At 41.0% G+C, this 24,376-nt stretch overlaps 1 long non-coding RNA gene across 1 annotated transcript in view; it reads right to left on the reverse strand.

Moving 5' to 3' along the window:
* The window catches only part of LOC122801967, a 1,870,547-nt gene that overhangs the window by 1,706,424 nt on the left and 139,747 nt on the right, over positions 1-24,376 (reverse strand). The gene's annotated exons all lie outside the window — the stretch shown is intronic.

The raw sequence follows: 24,376 nt of genomic DNA on the forward strand, positions 1-24,376 counted from the left end.
GTACTGCAGCTTCAGTACCTGTTGAATCTCCCCATAGCCAAAGTGTTGGTGAAGTGTCACACAGGAGGGTTGATAGGGGAGCTCGAAGGAGGCCTGCTGTCCCTCCCCCACCTGGTCCAGGTGTCTATTCCCGTGTCACTCAATGGATGTTTAGGGCCATCATGGAGGCACAGACACATCCTGAAAGGTGCTCCACACAAATGCTCAGGGTTCTAGATGTACACAGTCTGACATCTATGACTGCCTCCACCATGTAGCCAGTTCAGTGGATAGTTTGAATAACACGTTGGAACATGGAGTGTCTGTGACAGAATGAGGGGTTTCTATCATGAACAGTGCAGTGTCTGTGATGACATGTCTGCTGGGAGGGGGATGTCATAAACGTGGGCGTAGGTTAACCACACCACCTGCTGCTAGCAAATGTGACCATGCTGTATCACACTCCAGTAGTGGAAGTACTTCCCCTGTACCATCAGGTAGTATGCTATCCACACCCAGATGTGGCAGGCCATGGGGCCATGGCCCTGGTCATTCCCATGAAGGGAGCACATTCAGCAGACAACTGTCACAGTCAGGTAGGAGCACTGCATCTAATCTTGGGCATGGAGGTGCCAGTACATCTCCTGGCAGAGCCAGGTCTAGTGGTCAGGGGGGCAACAAAGATGAACTGACAACTCTACCATGCACAGCTCCTATCTGTCCAACATACCAAGACATAGGGCTAGCACTGAGCTTGCCTGTGTTCATGCACAATGTCACACAACACTTTCAGCCTGCCTGCTTCCCTGTTCTTACACATACATACTCAACAACCTTTGTTGCCAGCCTAGGCCTCCTGCCCCCCAACCCCTCCCCCCCAAAAAAACTAACCTGTGCAAGTGATGATAACTTTGCCATATCCCTGATTTCTCTCTTTTGGATTCAGGGAAACTAAAGCTTTGTGTCTGATGCACAGAGTGCTTAGCTACATTATTGCTTAGTATAGCTACATTTGTGTTGTTTAAATGATAATGGTACATGTGAACTGTATTTGTCTTGCCAAGTTGTACAATGGATAGCATCATCATTTCACTACTTTATAGTGCAATTTCTTGTAAGAGTTATGAAATCAACAACTGCAATGTGTTTCATTACTTTCTGTTTTCTTTAATGATTATCTAGTACACACATATGGTGCACAACATAAGTCACACCATCACATTCAGATATCTATACTACAGTGCTGTCATGCACTCCAATCTCATCAGAACAGTATAGTATCATGCTCTCGGTTGCATGAAGCTCACCAGAAACATGTATCTGCAGGACACCCCACAGGGCTTTCTCATCAAGCTAACACAGAGCCTACAAACCATGCCATGATGTATGTGTACAGATTAAAACACATACCAATCACTGAACTTAACACACGCGCCATGGCATAAGTCTGACTTACATTGTGTCTGACAACCCTTTATAGCTGATGACATCAGTACTTCTGTTAAGGAGAATATAACAGTGTCCCACCTACTGGTGTAAAAAGTTCTCTGTAATATCAAGTTACAGCTCACTCATGCACAGCTGACTGCACTGAGATTAGAATCTCTCCCTAAGTGCACAGACTACAGAACACAGTACTTGATGCATGCACCTCAGAACAAGTCTGGCTTTTACAGGAGTACAGGTGACATCAGCAGGCCCTGTGGGAGACAACAGCGTGAGAGACCAGTATGAAATGACTGTGTAGGGATGAGCAGCTATCAAAAAAGGGGCCACCCATGTCACTGCAGGGGTAATTGTAGGATACCGCTTATACTCTGCTGCCATAAGTCATACATAACCCAGTTGACTGCAGTGAGATTAAAACCCCTACCTAAGGGCACAGACTATGGAACACAGTACTTAACACACTCGCCACAGAACAAATATGACTTGTACAGGGGTGCAGGTGAACTTATAGTAGATGACATCAGCAGGCCCTGTGAGAGAAAACAGCTTGGGAGGCTAGTAATTAATGACTGTGCAGGATGAGCAGCTATCCAAAAAATAGAAGCCATGCCACTGGAGAAGTAACTGCAGGATAGCACTTCTATTCTGCAGACTACAGACTACAAACTACAGGCACACACACACACACACACACACACACACACACACACACACACACACACACACACACACACACACACACACTGAACTGAAGTAAAGAACAGAACCCCTGCCTATATAACTGCCCAAACTATGGACCACAGTACTTAGTGCATGTGCCACAGACCAACTCTGACTTACAAAGGAGTGCAGGAGAACTTATAGTAGATGACATCGGCAGGCCATGTGAGGAACAATTGCTTGGGAGGCCTGCATAGGCACACAGGGTCATAGTGTCATATGAAGCTAATAGCCCAATAGCTCTAGGCTGCTTAGAAGCCTAGCTGTATAACAACACAAGTATCCTTATTAAGCATATTTGGATGTTTGAAAGGTTGCAAGCACCACCAACTGGCACTGCCCATGAGGGAATACACAACATTATATTGTATACTTTGTCATATGTTGATATATGTGTCAAAAAAATAAGCTGAAACCCCATGGTTGTAATGCTTGTGGGAGTGTAGCAAACACATGGACTTAAATCAGACAGCGTCTCACACACACACACATATATATATATATACACACATATACACAGTTCCATAGCACATTGGGTCATACCTCTCAACATTTTATAGCAAGGGATCTGGACAAAGCCATACATATTGGGTTGAAAAAGGACCAAACATAGGGGAACACTTTACATACTCTTACAAACTTATACAGTTGATAAAATAGAATGTTTTGCATTAATGTGAATTGTCTGAAGGGTAGAAGATTTGAAATTCAAATGTCTGTCATTGTTTTCTGGCTTCAACAGTCAAGTATTTTCAAATTATCTGCCAGAATAAAAAACTTTTTATGAGCAGCAGGGCAAAACTTTGATGACAAAATCAGGGCATTCTACAAATATCTAAACAGTTGAAAGGTGTGCATTGGGCAGCAGGTTTGTGCTATGATTAACTAAATGTACGCACATGCGAGATACAGCTGTTTGTGCATAGGTAAGCAGTGCACAAACACGAGCCACATTGCTAATGTGTGACTGTTACTCCATGCCAGGTTTTCACAATGGCCAAAAACATTTATTGAATGTATACAGTTTCTATGTCTGCCTACCTGCTTCCTAGGTGGTCCAGTGTTAGCAATGCCATGCTTCGCACAAGTCACATAAGCACAGCCAATTTGTTTGCTCTATGCAACATATAAAAAAAAAAAGAAAAGAAAAAGAGGAAAATAAATGGAAAGGGAAAACTATGTGAACTAAGCAAAAGCAAGGTATGACATACATACACACTACAAAATGATACTACACATCAGATATTTCTGCATAGTTGAGGATTTGAACTCTCACACCACTGCAGATTCAAAAAAACAAGATGGATACCTTATCCTTCTTTTCCACACAAACAGCTCTGCAGCAAAGAATTGAAGTTATTGTTCACACAAACAAATGCACCAGAATTTTACACTGCTATGAGATCTTCAGCTGTGGCTTGGACTTTTAATCCTCTATTATATTTGGACATAGTGCACTTACTGAACACAACCTGTTAGGAGTCTGTTTTCAAATATACAGCTTTGTCTTGCTTGTCTGTGTTTCTTGGTACTTCATCAGTTATCTGAGCAGTACTGTGAGACATTCAAGTGTGTAAGGCATTCAATATCCTTGGTCTTAAAATGTGTGCAGATATTAACTGGGACTTATATAATATGCATTTGCCAGCAAGTGAAGGCTAGGTTGGATTGCACAAACAGCCATATACTGTTCATTTGAGGGGACCACTGCTGAGTTACTGTTAAGGCACAAGCAAGACTACACTGCTCTGGGGGGGAGGGGCTCATGTACTATTATGTAACAAACAAGCACATCCTGTAATTTTGTGGATAAGCAAAGCTGATACTGCTATGGCACAAACAAGGATATGATGATCTCATTACTCTCCTTGTTCTGCTTTCTGCCTGTTCTTTGATCTTGGGAAGAGTTGTGAAGTCAGTGACTGCAATGTACATCAGTACTGTCTAACTTCTCTCTTTATGGATTTTCCAGTACAAAAGGCAAGGTGCAAAAATAAGGTCATGTAGTGAGCATCAGTATACTTCAGAGGTAAAACTGTGTGAATCTTTGACCCCTGTGGCCTAGTACATACTAATGGACACACAGGAGTAAGGTCTCTCTGCTGTTACATGTTAAACTACTTTTTGCATAAATCCACAGCAGTATTTACTTAATTACTGTCCCAACATACTAATTACTGGGGTATGCCATAATATAATTCAAAAACTACACTCTAGGTTCAGGACTTACCTTGAAAATGTAGCACTGGACACAGTTTGAGTTCAGGGCTGACTCTGATGCAAGGAGCACACAGCCAGTACATGGGGAGATGCAGGGTGTGTGAGCTGTCTGGCATCAATTTTACTATGTGTGCAAGTAGCAGAATGGTATTAGGCACCTAGGTGGTTAGTGAATGTGCTATGTGCTGTCTTTTAGCCAAAGCAAGGGCATACTGAGCATGCTTACATCTGACTGCAGGTACAGCAGCTGATGATTCTGCCTCTGCGCCCTCCTCTGACTCTGGCTGTGGTGACGTAGGCATTGGTGGGGGGATGTGTGTTCCTTCACCTAGCTGATCCTGCTGCAGCTATTTTTGCAAGATCAGATGCTGTAGTATAGCACATACTGTGAAGACTTGTGCACATGTCGATGCATTATACTGCAGGGCTCCACCAGATGTTTCTAAGCATCAGAACCGTGACCTCAACAGCCTAAACACATGCTATATGATGCTTCTGGTTTTTTGTGTGTGCCTCATTATGGCATTCTTCCGTGGATGTGTGTGCACTTCTGATGGGTGTCATCATCCACGGTTCCAGTGCAAAACCAGTATCCCCCAGTAAATGGCCCTGTGGGATGTCTCCCCTTGCAAACATCTGATACTGCTGTGATGTGTGTCAGATATGGCAGTCATATCTACCAGGGTTGCCAGCACACACATTCAGGATTATTCCCTAGGCAGTGCACATGACTTGGCAGTTGATGGAGTGATATTCCTTGCAGTCAATGTAGATTCTACTCTGCTCACCAGGAGATGCCTTGATGTGGACATGAGTGCAATCTGTGGTACCCAATACTTCAGGGTAGTGCACTACAGGGTAGAACTGTTGCATATTGCTAGCCCTCTCCTTGGAACTATGGGAAAAACATATGTGCTCACTGGCATGTATGAGCATGGCATCCAGGAAATGGTGGAGGATCCTGGATGCTGATGCCTGTGACACACCCATCATGTCTCTATTTGGTCTTTGAAAAGTACCTGTAGCTAATATTCTAAGGGCTACACATACCTTAGTTTCCACTGGGGAAGGGTTCACCTCAATTGGTTTTGGCTCTGATTTGAGGGCATCAGAGCTCATAGAGGTCTTGTAAGGTGTCCCTGTCCAGCCTGCAGCACTCTACAATCTCCAGGTCATGTAGAATCTAAGTTATCCTGGGCCAGAACACTCTTCCCCTTCTCAGCCTAGGCCTATTGTCATCAGCAACAGCAGCACTGACTCGGCCTCTAGCACATGCAGATGTAGAATAGCTATAGCAGCCCCTAGCTTTGTGTCAGTTAAAATTTCCTTGTCTCTACTCCAATGGTATTGAAGTATTTATGCTTTCTAGAGTATGTAGAATAGCTACACCATGTTTGGTTCGTGAAAATGGAGTTCACCTGCTTATACTGTAATTAGTAACTATTACACACACCTGCTGCTTGCTCATCATTATGTTGGGTGCACCTCCAAGCACCCCCACACAGTTATGCATAAAGTAGGGACAGCAAAACTGTAATTACTTTCCTCTGTTCCCATGATATTGTGCAAACAATCAGTATAAAAAGGAAAGCTTGCCCACCCTGTACTCGAACCCAGGACCTTCTGCACTCTATCCCTACACATACACGTAGTGTCACAGAACTACTTACAAGACAAGCAAAATCTGCCATTCATTCATTCCTCCATTGTGCGATGGTGCACTACATGCACCATTGCGCAAATGAAGACATTAAAAAATGTACAAAAATTATTCGAAAAAGACTTACAACAAAATTGAGGATGACGTACAATCTGTGATTTGTGCATAGCTTACATGCACCTTTACCCTCCACAGATCGACCTGTACAACTTTGAAAGTATAACCTGAAACACCCCCTGATGTCATCGCTATCTGTTGACATGCATTGAAAACAAAAACACTGTGGAAGTGCCTACCTGAAGTGAACATCCCTACAGGGTTAATCTTTTTTTGGGATTCAGCAATAGCAATAAGTTTTTGCCTAATGTGCATCTTCACTGTGCAGTGAATGTGCTGTTAGTAGCCATGTCAGCTGAGAAACTTGCACTGGAGCACAATGTTGTAAACAGAAGGGAGGCTATTCCTTTGCCCATATATCTGCTGCATACTACATATGTTTACAGTACAATATAATAGTCTATGTCAAGATGTTCAAACATTACAGGAGCCTGCATTACGTACAATTACATTTTCTTTTGGGGGTGAGGGAACAATGGTGCATTTATGTCCCGGTTCTTACAAATGTATTTTTTATTTTGTAACTGATATTCTAGTATCCACATTGTGTAATTAGGTCATAATATGTATGAGGTTATGTGTGGGGTTACATGATGACATCAGTTCTGTACAAAATTTAAAAGCTTTTACTTGCTCTTGCTTCCATGTAGACTCCTTTCCGTGTCTGTATTTGAAGTTTCAGAATACACAGCTAACACAAACACAGAATGGCACAATTTCTTCAGGTGTTGTTGAATTGCTCCACTGTGTTAATTTGCTTCATTAACATAAAATTCGGTTACTTATGCTGTAATTTGAATGCCACAGACGTTTCTGTATTTGCACGTGATTTCGTGCCACTGTGGGGAGTTTACTGAATCAAAAACTTGTCTCGCCTGTGTGTGCATCGGGCTGCAATGCTCACAGGGTAAAAATTAACATCTGGGCTTTCATGAAAACCCCCTGACTGTTGTGACTTAACTCTGTACTTTGAACTACATGTGCTGTGGCATTTACACAAATTTTTGAAGACTGTAAACAAAATTTGTGTCATTTAAGTCTGAAACCATACTAATAGAAGTTGATTCATTCTGTGAATCATTAGAAAGTGTGTCCGTTATCCTATTTATTACAGTCTGCTTCTGTGATTTAACATTTTGTCGTCTAGAAAGATTTAACATGCGTGAACTAATAACACTGAAATTTAAATGAACATTTCTGGAGTACAGTTTTTTAGACTGTTTTATCCAGTTTTTAACTTTAAACCACACATTTACAGGTGCTTTTACAGTAGAAGTACTGTTTGACATATTTATACCAGTTACATTTACTGATATGTTATACTGCAGTGGTGGTGCTGCGGTAGTGTTGTCGCCTCACAGTTAGACATTGCCCGTTCGATTCTCAGTTAGAGCGTCTTCTGTGTGGCTACATGTGTGAATGGGCATTCCTTTTTTGAAGGTTGTGCATTAGGCCCGGCAAGCCAGCACGTAAAACTCTACTGCCAATCATTAGCGGACCGGAGTTCCGCTGTGGCGACCCCTAACAGGGAAAAGCCAAAAGACATAAACAAAACATTTACTGATATATTTAAACCTTTCTGAGATTTACTATCTGACTTAGCTAGGAAATGCATTGTAATAAAAATAAATGCTCACAGAAGGAAAGTTGAAGTTGCTTTAAAAAAGTGGCCTGGTGTCTCACAGCTTTTCCAAACTTCCTCTTGTAAAGATTCTCTACAATCTGTGACATCACACTGGAAACTTGAAAGTCTGTCGCCTGCTTTGGAAATGGTGAAGTGTTTGGATATGTTGCTATTAACTGCATAATGTTCTTTACAATGGAATCTTGGAGAGTCTGAATTTTTTTGAGACTTTACTTTAGATTTTCTGAAGTAATGTTCTGAAGGAACACTACTGCTCTGTAGTCTGACTGTTGATAAATTTGCAAGGTTTTTGTGGGGTTTTGGGACTTACTTTAACTGCAAATATTGCCCCCCCCCCCCCATATGAATGGTGGCTTGCCATTTTAAGAACTGATAGGACTGTAGAATGCTGGAATGAACTGGAAATAACTAGAAAAAACTGGAATGAGACTGGAAGGAATGCCTTTATATGCAGAACTGTGCTGAACAGGTGCCAGTCTCTCCTTTTGTGCAAAGTCTTCTTGTACCTTTCAGAATAAAGTCTACATACACTGTAGTTCAGTTAAAAATGTTTTATTATGTACAGTGGGGGTAGATGTCAACAATATCCAAATCAAATCTTAATGTCCGTAGCTGTTGCACTCATTATAATGTCTGGAAATTCTGTACTCAGAATGTACTGTCTCCAATAACAGTGCTGATAATTATGTCCATAGTTTCTGCACTCATATTCCTATTCTCTTGAATAATGTTATTAATATTCTGGAATGCTGGATATTTGCTATGGATATCTGACCTGACTTCTGCACTCACTCTTGAGTGTCTGTACCAAATTTCTGAGGACTGCACTGCAATGACTTTCTGCATATCAGTCCAAATGAACTAACTAACCATATCTGAAGTATCTTCTAATACCAAAACCCTGTACATTTCTACACACCTCTTTAACCTTGGCTTTCAAGTCTTGTACCATACAAAAAATGTGTTTCTAATTAATGTTCTGCATGTTCAGCATGTTCTGTTCTTATCGGCATTCTTGACTGAAGGTTATTTTCACTGATTGAAAGTACATTAACTGAAGCATGCAGACACTGAAGGCCTGTTTTAATATGGATGCATTTCTAGACTTATGCAAAGAGAATACTGTATTTTTGTCTAACAAAATACATTTAAATGAAACCTGATCTTAGATTTGCTCTTCAGGGCATTTTCATTAACTTTGGTACCAAACAGGATCCATCAAAGGGAACACTGACAAAGGATGACTTGAAGTTTTCTGTAAAATTGCAAAAATCAGAGCAAGGCATGGCACGGTGCACCTCATGGTAATACTGGTTCCTGCCACTGCATGAGCTGTGTTGTGAATCAACCTGTTGGAGACATTGGATATGGTTAGCATTGCTGACACCTGAGACATAAGCTATTTCCATATTTGAGATATAGCAGACTTCTCAAAGATTTTAGTGCTGGTTCCCCAATGTCTCTTTAGAAGTATGACATGTGCTTCAGATTATGCAATGCCCTTGGAGCAAATGTGCCTAAGGCATGCATTGTCTTTCCCAGTTAATCCATCATCTATGACTCCTTCTTGGGAGGAAGGACTACTGTACTCTCTGACAATTCCCTCTTGATGGTCACTGCTATAATAATGGAGCTCAGCAGGTGACCCTTTCTCCAGTGCTGTCTGTCCTTAGCTGGATAAAGAATTTGATTGGGTTCGTGAGGAACAGATTCAGTCACATCAAGCTTCTGTTATGCTCTCCCCACCACCAAATACAACATACAGTCAGTGGGAGGGACCCCAGGAGATGGACAAGGATGAACTAAAACTCCAAAGAGCACTCCTCATACAGAGAAAAGAAATCAGAAAGAGTAGAACCCCCTGTGCCATACAGCTTCCAAAACTTCTCCAAACTAGACATTCTGAGGTGGGACTGTGGGGACTCTTTCTCCTTCGCTGAGGTCAGGGTCAGGGGTGATGACCTCTGTTGGGGGATTCAATGTGCCACCTCCTCCATGTGCAATTCCATGGTGGATCCAGAAGGGAATCATCCACACCACTAAAAATCTCCTGAAGTCTCTCATGAAGAGACTGCTTGAGGCCTTCAGTTCTGCTTTGCCCTAGGGAAGGATATTAAGAAGAAAGGCTGCAGATTGAAGGGTTCTCAGGTGTGGATCCACAATTAATGGAGTATCCCCAGCCTATAGATGGATGGGCTATGATCCTCTCAATGAAAATGAATGCCAACAGAATCCATATGCACCAGAGATCCTTGATCTGATAATATATCCATACTAATAGAGGTGGACATCTACAGTACAGAGGATGTAAGCATCAATGTCAATGGGCCAGGCAGCTCCAAACTGAGATCAGAGGCAAAATCTCAAATGCTAATGACCCCAACACTGAAAATACACAGAATGAGTAGGAGACAAAGACTGTGCTGAGGACTCAGCACTCAAGTATCAATGCCCAGACTCTATCAACTCTGACATGGCCAGAGTCAAGTGAATTGGACACATCACAGTCATTGCACTAGAATCCTGTCCTCCTGGTGAAAACATAGGAAGCTCTGGGAAAGACCTTACCTCCAAGACATGTACTAGGGAAGGAAATTGCCTGAAGAGAAATGAAGGGCCAACCCAATCTGCCCTAGATACAGAGAGGGATAGGATGGTACTTATGTCAGTTTTAGCCTTTACTAAATAAATAATAAAATACTAAACCCCGCACCATCCTTTCCCAGCTGAAGATGGAGAAGCTATGACAGACCTAAAAGACCTGAGGGAATAAGTGGAGGGGGGAATGGGAGTAAAACTTTGACATCTCCCTTTCTGAAGAGTAGCCATTCACTATTCTTTTGGGAGAGTGGCTGCAAATCACAATGGTCTCCGTGAGGGAAAGTCCAGGCACCAGAGACAAGAATGGTAGCACACAAATGTTTGAGGTGTGATGAGGAAGAAAGAGATAACTGGAATTAATCCCACTTTAATCACATTAATCTTTATTTACTTTGTACAGTCAAAATGTGATTCCTAATCTTCCTATCACCCTAAGGATTAGCACTCCTCTTTTTTTTTTACTTGGTTTAGCAACTAATGTCTCTTTTACCAAACATAATATTTTAAATTCTGTGATATTCCTATGTGATGGCATCACTGATGTTCATTAGATAGCCATTCTTTAACCAGCAGGGCATAGAGTTCCACATTTTTATATTTAGGCATTAACTAATACGGCATTTCCTACTGGTACCTGGATCTGTAAGATTTTCTGACATGCTTTTTTTCTCTCCTATTTGATACTCAAACTCGACCCCTTTGGGACGTGTTTGACTTTTAACTCTTCTTTTTGGCTGTTGTTACTTCCATTGGATATTTTTTTATTATTATTTTTATTTTTCATTTTTACAACCCATAATCCTAAGGGTATGGACCCCACAACCGTAATAACTGATGATTTGGCTTTAGGAATAACTTGTCTCCCTTACAACCCACCCTGGTTCTTTCCTCTAGGCTAAAAAAGGATGCCCTTACCTAAAATCCATCCTTTCCATACCAGGGTAGGTTTATGATCCTCTGATGCACCCACCTGATGAGTGTAAATAGAACACTTAAAAGCACATGTAATTTTTTTCTTATACTAAGACCTTGGTCATTCATTTTATTCACTCAATTCTCCTGCTACCACCCCCCGACCACCACCACCACCGTTTTAGCCTGGATTTTTACATTTCTTTTCTGACTTCATATTCTGATTATAAGTAAATTCTAGAGTCTCCTCCACTGATTTAGCCATATACTTAATTTATGCACACATTTTTTTAATGCACTTGTAAACCATCACCTTTATGCAATGATTAAAGACATCTCTGATTTCTGAATTTTTAATTTATAGCTTGGCAAATCTGACGAAGCTCTTAGGGAAAGCACTGTAGTACTGGATATGAATTAAGACCTTAATTCGATCATTCCTCTAATTACATGATTCTCCTCTGAATAGTTAAATCTTGTTCTTTAAATTGAAGGGAGGTGCTTCGTCCAATGATTTAGATTTCCAGGAATACATTAGATCGGCACTTACTTAACATTTTCTTCAACGGTTGACGTATTTACTTTGTATACTTCCTGTAATGACTAGATAAAATTGTATTGAAGTAATATTTTCAACCCAAGATTGCAGAGATTCGTTGATTTTTGATACACTTCTGGGATTTCAGACTGGAATTTCATAAGGGGAAGGAACCATTGGTTAATTCAAAACAACAATGACCAATGGATGACGTTAGTTCAAACCACTCCCTCCACAAGCCTACTTACTGAGGTGATATATTTACTTTATTATAAATAATGGTAACTGAACTTGTACTGGATGACAACATTATCAGCGCTCATCTGCCATTAAATTTTCTTTCCAACCACAGTATCCAGTGCTGTGATTAAGGAACTATCCACTTTCTTTTTATTTGTATCTTAAGACACTCATTTTATGACAATAAGGCTTGACCTAATTAAGGATCATTACATACATTATAATTATTTTGTTTGAGTTTTCTGGAACTTGTGCTACCAAAGCTAGCTAGGATATGTTGAGAAAGCCCTGAACACATAAGGGCTATACTATCCAGATCTTTCTTTTACTTCTGATTTGTAAACTGTAGCAACCCACTAAAGTAGGTAGCCAGAGTTTTTTTTGCTAGACTTCGGGCCAAGGACATCAAGGGCCCTAAAGGTGTTCATAATTTCATAGTTTCATAGTTTCGTACTAGGCTGTCTGCCCTGGGGCATTTATAAGCCTAGCCATAGTGATGTGGCTTTCGCCACCCCATGTAATGGTACAAAAGTGTACGAATAGATTTAGAATACTGTGCCTCTGTCTAGCAGTGACACAGTGAAGACCCCCTTACATAATATAATTAGTTTACTGTGCCTCTGTCTAGTAGTGACACAGAGATGACCCCTGGGGTAAACCTACGATCTCCCATCCACTCGTCAAGATTTCTCTTGAAGAGAGTCAGTGAGGGGCTCTGCCTAACATGAACTGGGATTCTGTTCCAGAGTATGGGAAGCCTCTGAGTTATGAATCTGTCCCTCCAGCATGTCCTATTCATATTTGTGCTGAGGTTTAAATCTTTAGCTCTCGTGGTTCTGATGGATTTGGATTTTTTGAGGTGGAGCATGTCCATCAATTCCTGATTGGACATGGCCTTGTACGTCAGGCACAGATCACCTCTGAGCAGGCGGTATGCTACTGAATAGAGTTGGAGTTTCTTTAGTCTGGCAGCATATGACATATGCTGGAGACCCTTGATCCTCTTGGTGAGGTACTTTTGGGGTCTCTCTAGCTGTTGCAAGTGCCGGGTGAGGTACATACCAAATGGGGCATTGTACTCAATCATGGGCCTGATAAGGGAGGAGTACAGGGACACAATGACCTCCTTTGATCTGGATGTGAATCCCTTCATGATAAGGTGGGCAAGGTAGAAAGTCTTTCTAACCACTTTGGCAACGTGGGTGTCAAATGAGAGGTCACTATCGACTTGGGTCCCCAGGTCTCTGATTACTTTTTTCGTACTCAGTGGGTTACCGCCTATGTGATAATTTGTGGGCACTTTGTTTTTCCCAAAGGGGATGGCTATACATTTTTTGGCATTTAGTTTAAGGCCATGACTCCGGCACCAGTTGTCCATTTCAGTGAGGCCTTTCTGTAGGATGTATGTGCCAGCTGGTGTATCGACTATGGCGCCTAGTTTGCAGTCATCTGCGAACTTTGTCAGCCACAACCCTCCCATGTTTGCTTTCACATCTGAGAAATAAATGCCGAACAAGAGGGGTCCCAGGACAGAGCCCTGTGGGACACCACTTGTCACTGGCTTTGAGTCTGACATGGCTCCAGTGATTTTGACTTTATGGGTTCTATCCTTTAGCCAGTTTGCCACCCATCTTGTGACATATGGATTTACATTTAAGCTGTTGAGCTTGTCTATGATGCCAGAGTGGGGTATTGTGTCGAAAGCTTTAGCCAAGTCCAGGTAGGCTGTATGGACTGCTTTGCCCTCGTCAATGGCTCTAGTGACTGTTTCGAAAATGTCAACCAGGTTCAAAAGGCAGGATCTGCCCTTTACAAAGCCGAACTGGGTGGGATCAGGTGTCTGTAAGTCCCCAATGTCTCTGTTTATGAGTTCCATAATGATTCTTTCCATAGCTTTGCAGACCAGGCTGGTTAAGCTTATGGGGCAGTAGTTACCAGGGTCTGTAGAGGTGCCTCCTTTGTGGAGTGGGACTACTGTTGCTGTACGCCAGTTTTCAGGTACATATCCTGTAGTAAGGCTGAGGTTAAAAAGCATTTTTATGTGCGGGTTTAGCTCCTCTTGGAGTTCACGTACCACGCAACCCGGGATACCGTCAGGTCCCATTGATGCTGTGTTTTTAGCTTTGCTGAGGGCGGTTCTCACCTGGATATCTGAGATGACAGGGAGGTTACATTCAGCTGGGATAAGTATTTCTTCTTTTGGGGGTGAGAGAGGGGAGAAATTTGCACTGAACCTGTCTGCCAGAATGTTGGCAATATCTGTGGGTTCAGTGTATTTTTTGTCATTGTGAACTAACTATGAACATATATGAGGGCTTCCGCCCAGGTTTCTAACATAGCTGAAGAAGGCCTTGTGGTTATCTTTAGTGTCCATAGCGATTTTTCTCTCAAAGTTGGCCTTGGATGTTTTTATGAGAGAACGTAGCTTTCTACTAGTGCTGATCAGAGATGCCTTCTCTTTATGGGATTTTGCTCTGTCGTGCAGTAGCTTCCTTCTTTTGTTATACAATTTGTTTATGGCTGGGGTCCACCAGACAGGACGCCTGCCCTTGGTGGAGAGGGTCTTGGTTTTATTTGGGATTCCATGATCCATGCATTCCTGGAGATGTCCATAGAAAGCATTTGTGAAGGATTCTGCATTGTGGGATGTGGTTTCCACTGGCCCAGTGGGCTTAAAGGATACCATCTCAGTTTTAAGAAGTGTAAATTCGGCTTTTGAGAAGTTTTTCACTGTAGTCTTTTGTGTTGGGGGTGGAGGTGGGATATGTACATCCAGGGTGATTCGTTTGTGATCAGATCTCACTAGTGAGGGGTATACTTCCGGTGTGGAGCACTTTGTCCCCATGTTTGTGATGATCAGGTCTAGTATATTATCTCCCCTTGTGGGAGAGGTGACTAGCTGTTCCATTGCATTTGAATTTATGAATTCCAGGAACCTTTGGGCTAGAGTGTTTGGGCTAGAATAATGCACCCAGTCTATGTTAGGGTAGTTGAAGTCTCCCAATATGATGGTGTTTGGTGAGACATTCATATCCTCCAATGTCTTCAGGAAGGCTGAGTGGGGTTCCTGAGATTGGGAGGGTGGTCTGTAACATGCTACCAGTTGTATAGCAGTTTTGCCTATGGTTAGTTGCACCTGGATGGTCTCTGATGCTTCATGTGTTGCCACTAACCTGGAGGTGTGGGTGTCCTTGATGAATATGAGCACTCACCCTCCCTTTTTGGTTTGGCCCGAGTTTTGGGGCCGAAAAGCATGATACGAGGTATAGCCTGGTAGTGCTGGGGTTCTCTCAGGAGCCTTGAACCAAGTTTCAGTTACTGCATAGACATCGATGTTCTCCATACTGAGGAGTGCTTCGAGAGTCTGCACCTTGAGATTTAGACTTCTGGCATTGAGCAGCATTACCCTTAATTTTTTTCCATTTTTGTTTTCTAAGGAGGTGGGTTTGTCTTTTGAGCCTTGCCTAAAAAAGGCACTATGGGGGAGGCAAGAGCCTTAGCCAATATCCGGAAGCCCAGTGGTGACAGATGCAAGCCATCCCTTGCGAAGCAGCGTGGCTTGTCCAGCATGTCATCCCCAGCAGACAGACATTGGATCCCCCTAGAATGACACCAGTATTTGAGCCAATCATTAAAGCTGATCATCTTGTCTTTGTATTGTGGCATCATTCTTGGTGAGGGCAAGATGCTGCTCAGGGTCAGGGTCATACCAGCCTGGGCTACATAATCAGAGAGCTCCTCTATGTCTCTTTTCATGTAGTCCAGGGAGATACGTCTCAGGTCATTCACGCCAGCATGGACAATGACGGAGTCATATTTGTACTTGCTTTGGAGTGACCTGAGTGCATGTGTTATGTGGCGGATCCTAGCTCCCGATAAGCAGCTCACCGTTACCCTCTCCTTGTTCAGCCTGGTAAGCGAAACGTCAGTGTATCTGACTATAGAGTCACCTATTACTAGTGTATCAGGCATGGTGTTTGGCCTTAAGGGCTGTGATTGTTTGACACATTGATTTATTGAAGTATGTGATGCATGTGTTATGTTTTGAGGTGGTGGATTTTTGGGTGTCTGCTTTGGGAGCCTCTGTTGTTTTGGTAAGTTTTTTGTTAGAGCCTCCAAGTATGTCTTTGTGTTATTATGTGTTTGGTTTGCAGTTGTGGTAGGTCTATGTGGGACTGGGTTTGGTGTGTGTGTGGTTACCTTCTCCTCCTGTCTGGTCTTGCCAGTCCTGAGTTGAGAGAGTTCAGCCTCCAGTTTGGCTATATAGTTGCTTCTCTCACATATATTTGTGTTTGTTGGGAGGAGGAGAGGGTTGTCTGTGTACATGAGACAATTGTAGCATTGTCTCAAGATTCCCAGATTAACCAGCTGAACCGGAGAGGATGCCAGTAATCTACCACTCGACATGCTAGAATATTATAAGGGAGTGCTGTGCCTTTAAGGGAAGTGGGTACTCACTGGGAAGGTAGGTGGAAGTAGTGCTTACTTTAGTTAGCGAGTGCTTACTTAGAAGAGAGGTTTTGAGAACAAGTGCTAGGCTTATAATAAAGCAATTAGACTGATTATTATAAGAGTAGAGCTTTCTTAAGGGAAAATTTGAAGAGCAGATTTGGCGGAGCCAGAATAAGTTTAACCTTGTTTAACCCTATGCGCACAAAAGCGCAAAGCCGTGCAAACGCGGATTTTAAACAGGGAACTTCAAAAGAGCTAGAAATGGTCCAAAACAACCAATTTCTACAAGCTCTTGTGTTGAGGTCACTCCTTCAGGGACAGATAGGCTGCTCAAGGCTCCCCACTCCCTCTTGTTCATTGAGTTTATTCCTGCTTAGAGATAAAAGAACTGGAAATGAGATCTTTAGAAAAGGGAAGGAGCAAATGACATAGAAAAAAATGGAAATTGTGGGAGCAATACATGCAGAAAAATGTTTTGTAGGAAAAATGAGGTATAATGGGAAAGCAGGGACTGACCAACATATGTAATATTACATATGTAATATTAAATTGATTATATTGTACAGAAGAATATACATGATGTATAATGTTTGGAACTGTGAACATGTTAATATGATTTGTTTTCATTTACATAAATGTAAGTTTGCCTGGCACAAGTGATAATTCAATAAAGCTGTTAAAAAAATCAAACTCATTTACAAGGGTAAACTAACAAAAGAATTATAAGAAAAACATACAAGTGATAAAACTCGGACTAGATACATTTGCTTCAAAATAAACATTCGTCACTAATTCAAAAAAAGGAGAGTAGTGCAAAAGTCGGTTCCAAGGGAGCCTGTGAAGGGTCAGTGCAAGAAACCTTTGGTGAAGGAGAATATCTGAACTCTTCAAGTTTATCTTTCTTCCTCTCTCTCTCTCTTTCTCTCTCTCCTTGTCTTTAATCTTTTGCTTGTCCCTTTCTTTTTCTTTACTGTTCTCCAACGCAAAAACAGTCAAAGAAGATAGTAGACATTTTAGAATTACCTTATTTCCTCTCTCTCCCGAAGACAGTCCAGGCCAAAGCCCTTACAGATCTCACAGGTGGTTTACAAATTTTCGGGCCTCAGGTACATCACACAGAGGCCATGGGTGAGCTGGGATAAAATTAATGTGGTTGCCACATTCTTGAAGCCTTTGTCCATTAGTAAATCAAACACCATAGAAAATCTGAGCTAGAAGTAATAGCAAAAAAGGAACACTACCACACAACCAGAAAAGAAAGCTGTAAACATATATATATATATATATATGTATATATATATATATATATATATATTTTTTTTTATTTAACATTTGTTTACTGGGAAAGTCCGACTTGGAACAAAGCCAATTTTCAGCAGCGACCCAGGGAGAAATGCTTCAGACGCATGTCTTTGTAATGTGGGAGGAAACTGGAGTACCCGGAGAAAGCCCACATGAACGCAGGGAGGACATGCAGACTCTGCACTCCAGCCAAGAATCGAACTGGAGAACCTCTTGTTGTGAGGCGACAACGCTACCACTGCACCACTGCGCCATATGTATATGTATGTTCTATATCTATATAGAAATCCCAACTGTTGATATAAGGCAGTTGAAAAGGAAAAGAGCAGAAGCATCTAGGCTGCCATGCCTGATGACCAAAGCAGGAAGAAGCATTTTTTTTTTTTTTGGTTAGAAATAGTAAAGTAAAACCTTGCAAGTGAGGAAATAATTTTTATAAGTAAAAACATGAAGAGTAGAGTAAAGAAGCAAAACTAATCTGAGTGCTATCTTGGCAATCTCAGTTGCTAAAGTGGCAAATAAGACCCAAGGAAACAGAGGACAGGTGCATGATGGGAGTAGGAAAGGAGCTTTAAAGCTTGGTGAGGTGATCAGTTGCCAAATCAAATCCTCCTGATGGTGGACATCCCAACTTTCAAGGTATACGGATGGGATAATATAAGATCACTGATTTGTTAATGTGGGCTTAGACAATACTGGTTGTAAAGTATACTGTAACTAGAATCCAGTGGAAGAAATGCTATTATACCTATTACAAGATTATCCATGCAGAAGAGATAGCATTGATTTGCTCAAATTATTCCTTAATATAATCAAACTGAGAGACATATTTAGTGCAGATGTGAGTATTGCATTGAAGTCTATATTCCTGAGATAGGGATACCTGATGCTGTTGTGTCTGACAATGACCCACAGTATAAAAGTCAGGAATCCAGAAAATGTGCACATGAGTAGAAATTCAGACATATAATGTCCAGTCTATACTATCTATGGTCCAGTGGGCAAGTAAATGGAACTATCCAAGCAGTGAAGAATCTCAAAAGAAGGAGCTGTAGCATAAAATGTGATGATTGCCATATCAAAACTGAACAATCTGGCAAAGGACTAATGCCATTGCTAAATAGATTAGGATAGCCTAAACTTAAGTTAACTAACAGCAGATGCAAGATAAATTTGTAAACTGAAATATGTGGATCAAATACTAATGTCAGATGATCTAAAGCCTGATACAGACAAACTGAGAGACCAGTTGTAAAAATCTCAAGGTCAGAAGGCAAACAAACATTACAGAGGTTTCTAGAAATTACTGAGCAAAATTTACATCTGTCTGCATACATACTTCTCAACTGTCCAGATTAACATACAATGTCCAGATTTTTGTCTCATATTTTTGTCTGCTCCTCATAAAATTTGTGTTTTTCTGGTAAATCACAGAGGACTGAAGTCAATAAATTATGAGAGACATTTGAATTTCAGACTTCAAGCTCTTCAGAAAATGCATGTCAATGCAAAACCTTCTAAGTTTGTATGTGCAATATTTAAAACCTGCCCCTATTTTTGGGCCTTTTGTCCCCATTCTTTTTGGCTTTGCTCAGAATTCTTACGCTAAGAGGTTAAGATGTATGCTGGCATAGCTATCCTCCTAAGAAAGCAGCTGAAATAAAACGTAGCCTGGAAATGATCCTATGAACAGAAAAATAGTATGAAAAGCTTAATAAACGAAATAAACTGTACCCGTTCAGAATAGTGTGATGTAAATAAACTTGATATGTTGCAAGTAGATGATAATCACAATAACAAAGGAGCTGTGAACTCAAAAGAGAAAACATCCTTTGCCTATGGGTCAACATAATTTACAAATGATATATTAATACATAGAAAAGGAGCTGCTGACAATACTGTATGGATGTGGGGGATTACATAAATATGCTTGTGTTGAGCATGTTCAAATGGAATAAACCACAAACCCTTGCAAAGCATAGTCAAAAAATATGTATACAAGCCACTTCACTGAAAGTAAAGGGTGCTGCTTAAGTTACAAAAATATGATCTATAAAATAAATACAGAGCAGGCATGAAAATGCATATACCAAATATGTTCCTTAAATCATATTCACCAGAGAAGTATGATTACTTGTTGAAAGAAGAAGAATGTGATACTCATCTGGAAATTCCGGAGTCAGTCATAGAAGAAAAAGTAAAATAATTTTTAAGATGGACCAATGATTACTTAGAAATGAAGTGAGTGTGTTATATAGAAAGGATGGTATAAGCAAATATTATCAGTAAAGAAATAATCTAAGTATTATTTTAATTTCAGTGAAGGAATAACTAAATTATGCCCATCGTTTAATATACACGGCTGATAAATAGTTCCCAGTCAACCAAGAAGACAAATGCTTGAGAGGTTACATAAAATCACATTTGGAGATAGTAGGATACAAAGAAAGAGCAAGCCATATAATGGATGTCAGTAACAAACAGCAAAAGAATATTTCAAAGGAAAAGATGCTTGCATACTTGGTGCCAAATCATGCATTCAACAAAGTTACATATGTATTATGGTTCAAAAAATAACACATCTTATTTAAATGTTTATTCCATGCTCCCTGAAATGCTCAGACTGACAAACAATGCTGCAAGTGTGATTAGTGCATTAATGTCTTTATATGTGACACAAACAATAAGTTATAGTTTTAAAGCAGGTAATGGTCAGCAAAGCAAAAGTCAGTAGTTCAAATAATTTGTGTTACTGATAATTCAGGCATTTGACTAATCTATACCATCCACAATCAAATGGGCAGGTGGAGAGAACTATTCAGAGTAAACAATTTCTTGAAAATGAGCAGAAGGAAGAATATGTGTACTGTCATCTTACATGTTTTGAATATAAGAATACCCTTTTATAGGGTGTCAGTCTTTCATCAGCACACGTGTTAAAGGGCAAACGGTTAAAAGGCACATTATCAACTTCAGCTACATTGCTGAAGCTGGAAAATCAAAGGAAATGCTGGACAGAAATCAGTAGATTCAGAAGTACTATCATTATTGAAAAAGGAAAAAAACTTTCAGACTTGCAGGATAGCGACAAAGCAAGAATGCATAAACATAAAAAAAGTTCAAAGACTAAAGTTGAAGCAGTATATAAAGTATCCAAGCTAAGATCCCTAGTTGTTTAGGAGGAATGTAAGAAATGGTAGTCATCTATACAAAGCAAATATGTCAATCTCCAAAGAGCAACAAGAAGTGCGATTTCTAACTCTGTCAAATGAAAACAGAAACTGTTTAATACTTGTGAAATCCAGGAGTTGCAGATAGAGGGTCTTGTACTGATGTCTCCAAGTAAAGCTATGGTGCAACATGAATTGAAAGAAAAGGAAAAACAGATGTCCGGTGTAAATAATCCTGTTAAATATTCCAGATACAGAAGACCACTGAAGAAACCAGATATATGAACTGTCTGAGACATGTTTATGACACTAATGACAGAAAAGTCATATTTATTATAAATGTCTTTGTGAACATACATAAATTATTATTTAATGTAAATAACCCGTGACCTGCTTAGTATAATTATTAGTTATGTACTTACCATAACTTGGTATCTGTGTTGTCCTCTTCTCATTCTGCTTCACTGATGGGTGACGGATCTGATCTGCAGATCTGACTCAGCCGCATTCAACAAACTTTAGTTTCCAGGCTTGAGCTCGTCCCTTACGAACAATCCTCTGCCCCTAGCTCAACCTCCTCAGATTGAGTTTGCTGCTCCTAATAGACAGAAGACAGAAGAAAAAGGAACAAAGGGTTCAATATGGAATGAAGGTTCCATCAAAGGCTAATCCAGATCCTCTAGAACCAAGGTCTTCTTGGAGTGGGATGGCTGGGTGGGAAGGTGAAGCAGAATGAGAAGAGAACAACACAGATACCAAGTTATAGTAAGCACATAACTAATAAATCTGATGTTGTCCTTCTCATTCTGCTTCAGTGATGGGTCAGACAGCGTCTCCATCCACATGATTTCTTGGGTGGCCTCAAGGAAGGATATGCCGGAACACAAAGGAGCCAAAGGACGTTCTGCTCTTAAAAATCCTGGCCAGCTTATAGTGGTTAAAGAAGGTATGAGACTTGGACCAGGTAGCTGCAGCACAAATGTCATCAATATGAATTTTTGATGAAAAAGCTGCTGGCGCAGCTATGGATCTTGTTGAATGAGCTTTTGGAGGACTACGCAACTTCAAACCATTTTTCTCATAAACTAAAGACATACAATTGGTTATCTACTTTGCAATTATCACTTTTAAAACTGCTTGACCTTTACGATTAGAGAAAAAGGAAATAAACTGATCCAATTTTCTGAATTGTTTCATCCTATGAAGGTAGAAGCGTAGCCGTCTGTGAACATCCAAGGTATGCAACATGTATTCACTTTTGTTAGGAAAATAACAAAATAATAATAATAGTTAGGAAAAAAACTGGCAACTGAATGCATTGATTAATATTAGCCTCAGTGGCAACCTTCGGCATAAAAAAAGGATTGGCATGGAGGGAGACTCTATCCTTGTGAAAAATGATGTAGGGAGGTATGGATGAAAGGGCCTGTAATTCAAAAACTCTTTTTGCTGAAGCAATAGCAACGCGCATCGCAGGCTTCCAGGATAAATATTTCAAATCACAACAAATCACAATCATTGGCTGGGTCAAAGGGACTCCAAGTCAAAGCTTGTAGAATGATAGTCAAATCCCATGAAGGATGAGTTGGATCCTTGATTGGAGGCCTAAGGAGAAAGATATTTTTCATAAAGGCTTTACACAACCAGACTGAGGCTATGGATCCCGAAGGTAATCCCAAATGGAAATTGAATATAGCTGCCAACTGTAGCTTAATGGTTGCAAAACTAGAACCTTGCTTAATAAAGACTCCAGAAAGGAAATAATTGAGGAAATATGAGCTAAAAAGGGATCAATGTGATAATAAGCAGTCCAAATAGAAAACCTCTTCCATTTCCTCTTATATACCTTCTTTGCTGAAGCGTTTTGAGAAGTTAGAATGATAGATTTTACTGGCGAAGAGAACTTAGACCTTCTAGCAATCATTGGAACTGGAGAAACCATGTGGTTAGAATGAGGGGCGATCTGAGTGGAGTCCTAGTGTTGGGTGAGAGAGGAGATCCGGTTTGGGTTCCAGTATCTATGTAGGATATTTGAGGTGAGACCAGGAAAGGAGAACCAAATCTGATGAGGTCAAAAGAGAGCAATGAGAATCACTGTGCTCTTTAACCATTTGGCTTTCTGAATAAATTATGAGATCAGAGTAAAAGGATAGGCATAAAGAAGACCAGAGGGCCAACTGTGCACCACAGAATCCCTCGGGGAACTCCATGAAGGAGGGATCAGAGTGAAATAACTACAGCATTTGTTGCTATAAGGGGATGCAAAGAGATTGCAGCAGGGAAGATCCCAATGGTCAAATATCTTGTTGACCACTGACTAGTTGAGGGATCACTTGTGGGGCATCAGAATGGATCTGCTCAGCCTGTCTGCCAAAACGCTGGACTTCTTTGGTACATGCATTGCAAGTAGAAAGTGGTTTGAAGAGATTGACCATTCCCAAAGCCTCGTGGCCTCTCCACAGAGAGAGTATAAACGGGTTCCTCTTTGCCTGTTGATGTACCAGACTGATATGTTGTCTGTGTGAATCGCAATGGTCTCTAGAGGGAGAGCATCCTGAAAAGCTTGCAGTGATAAGAGGACAGCTCTCACCTAAAGGATCTTGATATGCAATCGGGTTTCTACAGGAGTCCACTTGCCTTGGACCATCTTCCTGTTGAAATGCCCCACCCCCACCTTAGATGGGAAGCATCCATGGTCACTATGGCTGTTGGTGGGGGGGGGGGTATGGTCTGCCGACCAACAGGTCTGAGTGAATCCACCACTGTAGATGACTCCTGCAAACGTTGGTCAACCTGCTAACAACAGATAGGGGCTGGTGTAGAACTGACCATTGAACAAACAGTGCCCATTGAAGAACACGCATATAATACCTGGCTAGGGGAACCAAAAAGAAAGCAGCTGCCATAGACCCCAGTGCTCATAGAATAAATCTAGCAGAAGGAGACTGATGAGGTAGAATGGCCTGAACCTGCAGCATCAAGTTGTTGATGCAGTGCTGAGGTAAGGAATCTAGCTGAGTAATGGTGTTTAGTTGTACCCCAATGAATTCAAAGTTTGTATCAGTATTGGCTGTGACTTGTCTACATTTATGGTAATGCTGAGGAAGTAGGATATCTGGTAAAGATAGTCTCTGGCCTGAGTATGTTGATGCTGTGTGGGGGCAGTCAGGAGCCACTAGTCTAAATATTGGAATACCTGAAACCCTTGCAGTCGATGATGATCTGTATCCATTGCCATGCACTTGATGAACACACAGGGACTGTGGTGAGACCAAAGGGCAGGGCAGTAAATTGGAAGTGATTGGCCCCTAGACAGAAGTGCAGATGACTTCTGGAGTGCTTGTCTATCTTTATGTGATAGTACGCATCCT

Source organism: Protopterus annectens, chromosome 5.part0 (assembly GCF_019279795.1).
Source record: "Protopterus annectens isolate FY-2018-M chromosome 5.part0, PAN1.0, whole genome shotgun sequence".
NCBI lineage: Eukaryota > Metazoa > Chordata > Ceratodontiformes > Protopteridae > Protopterus > Protopterus annectens.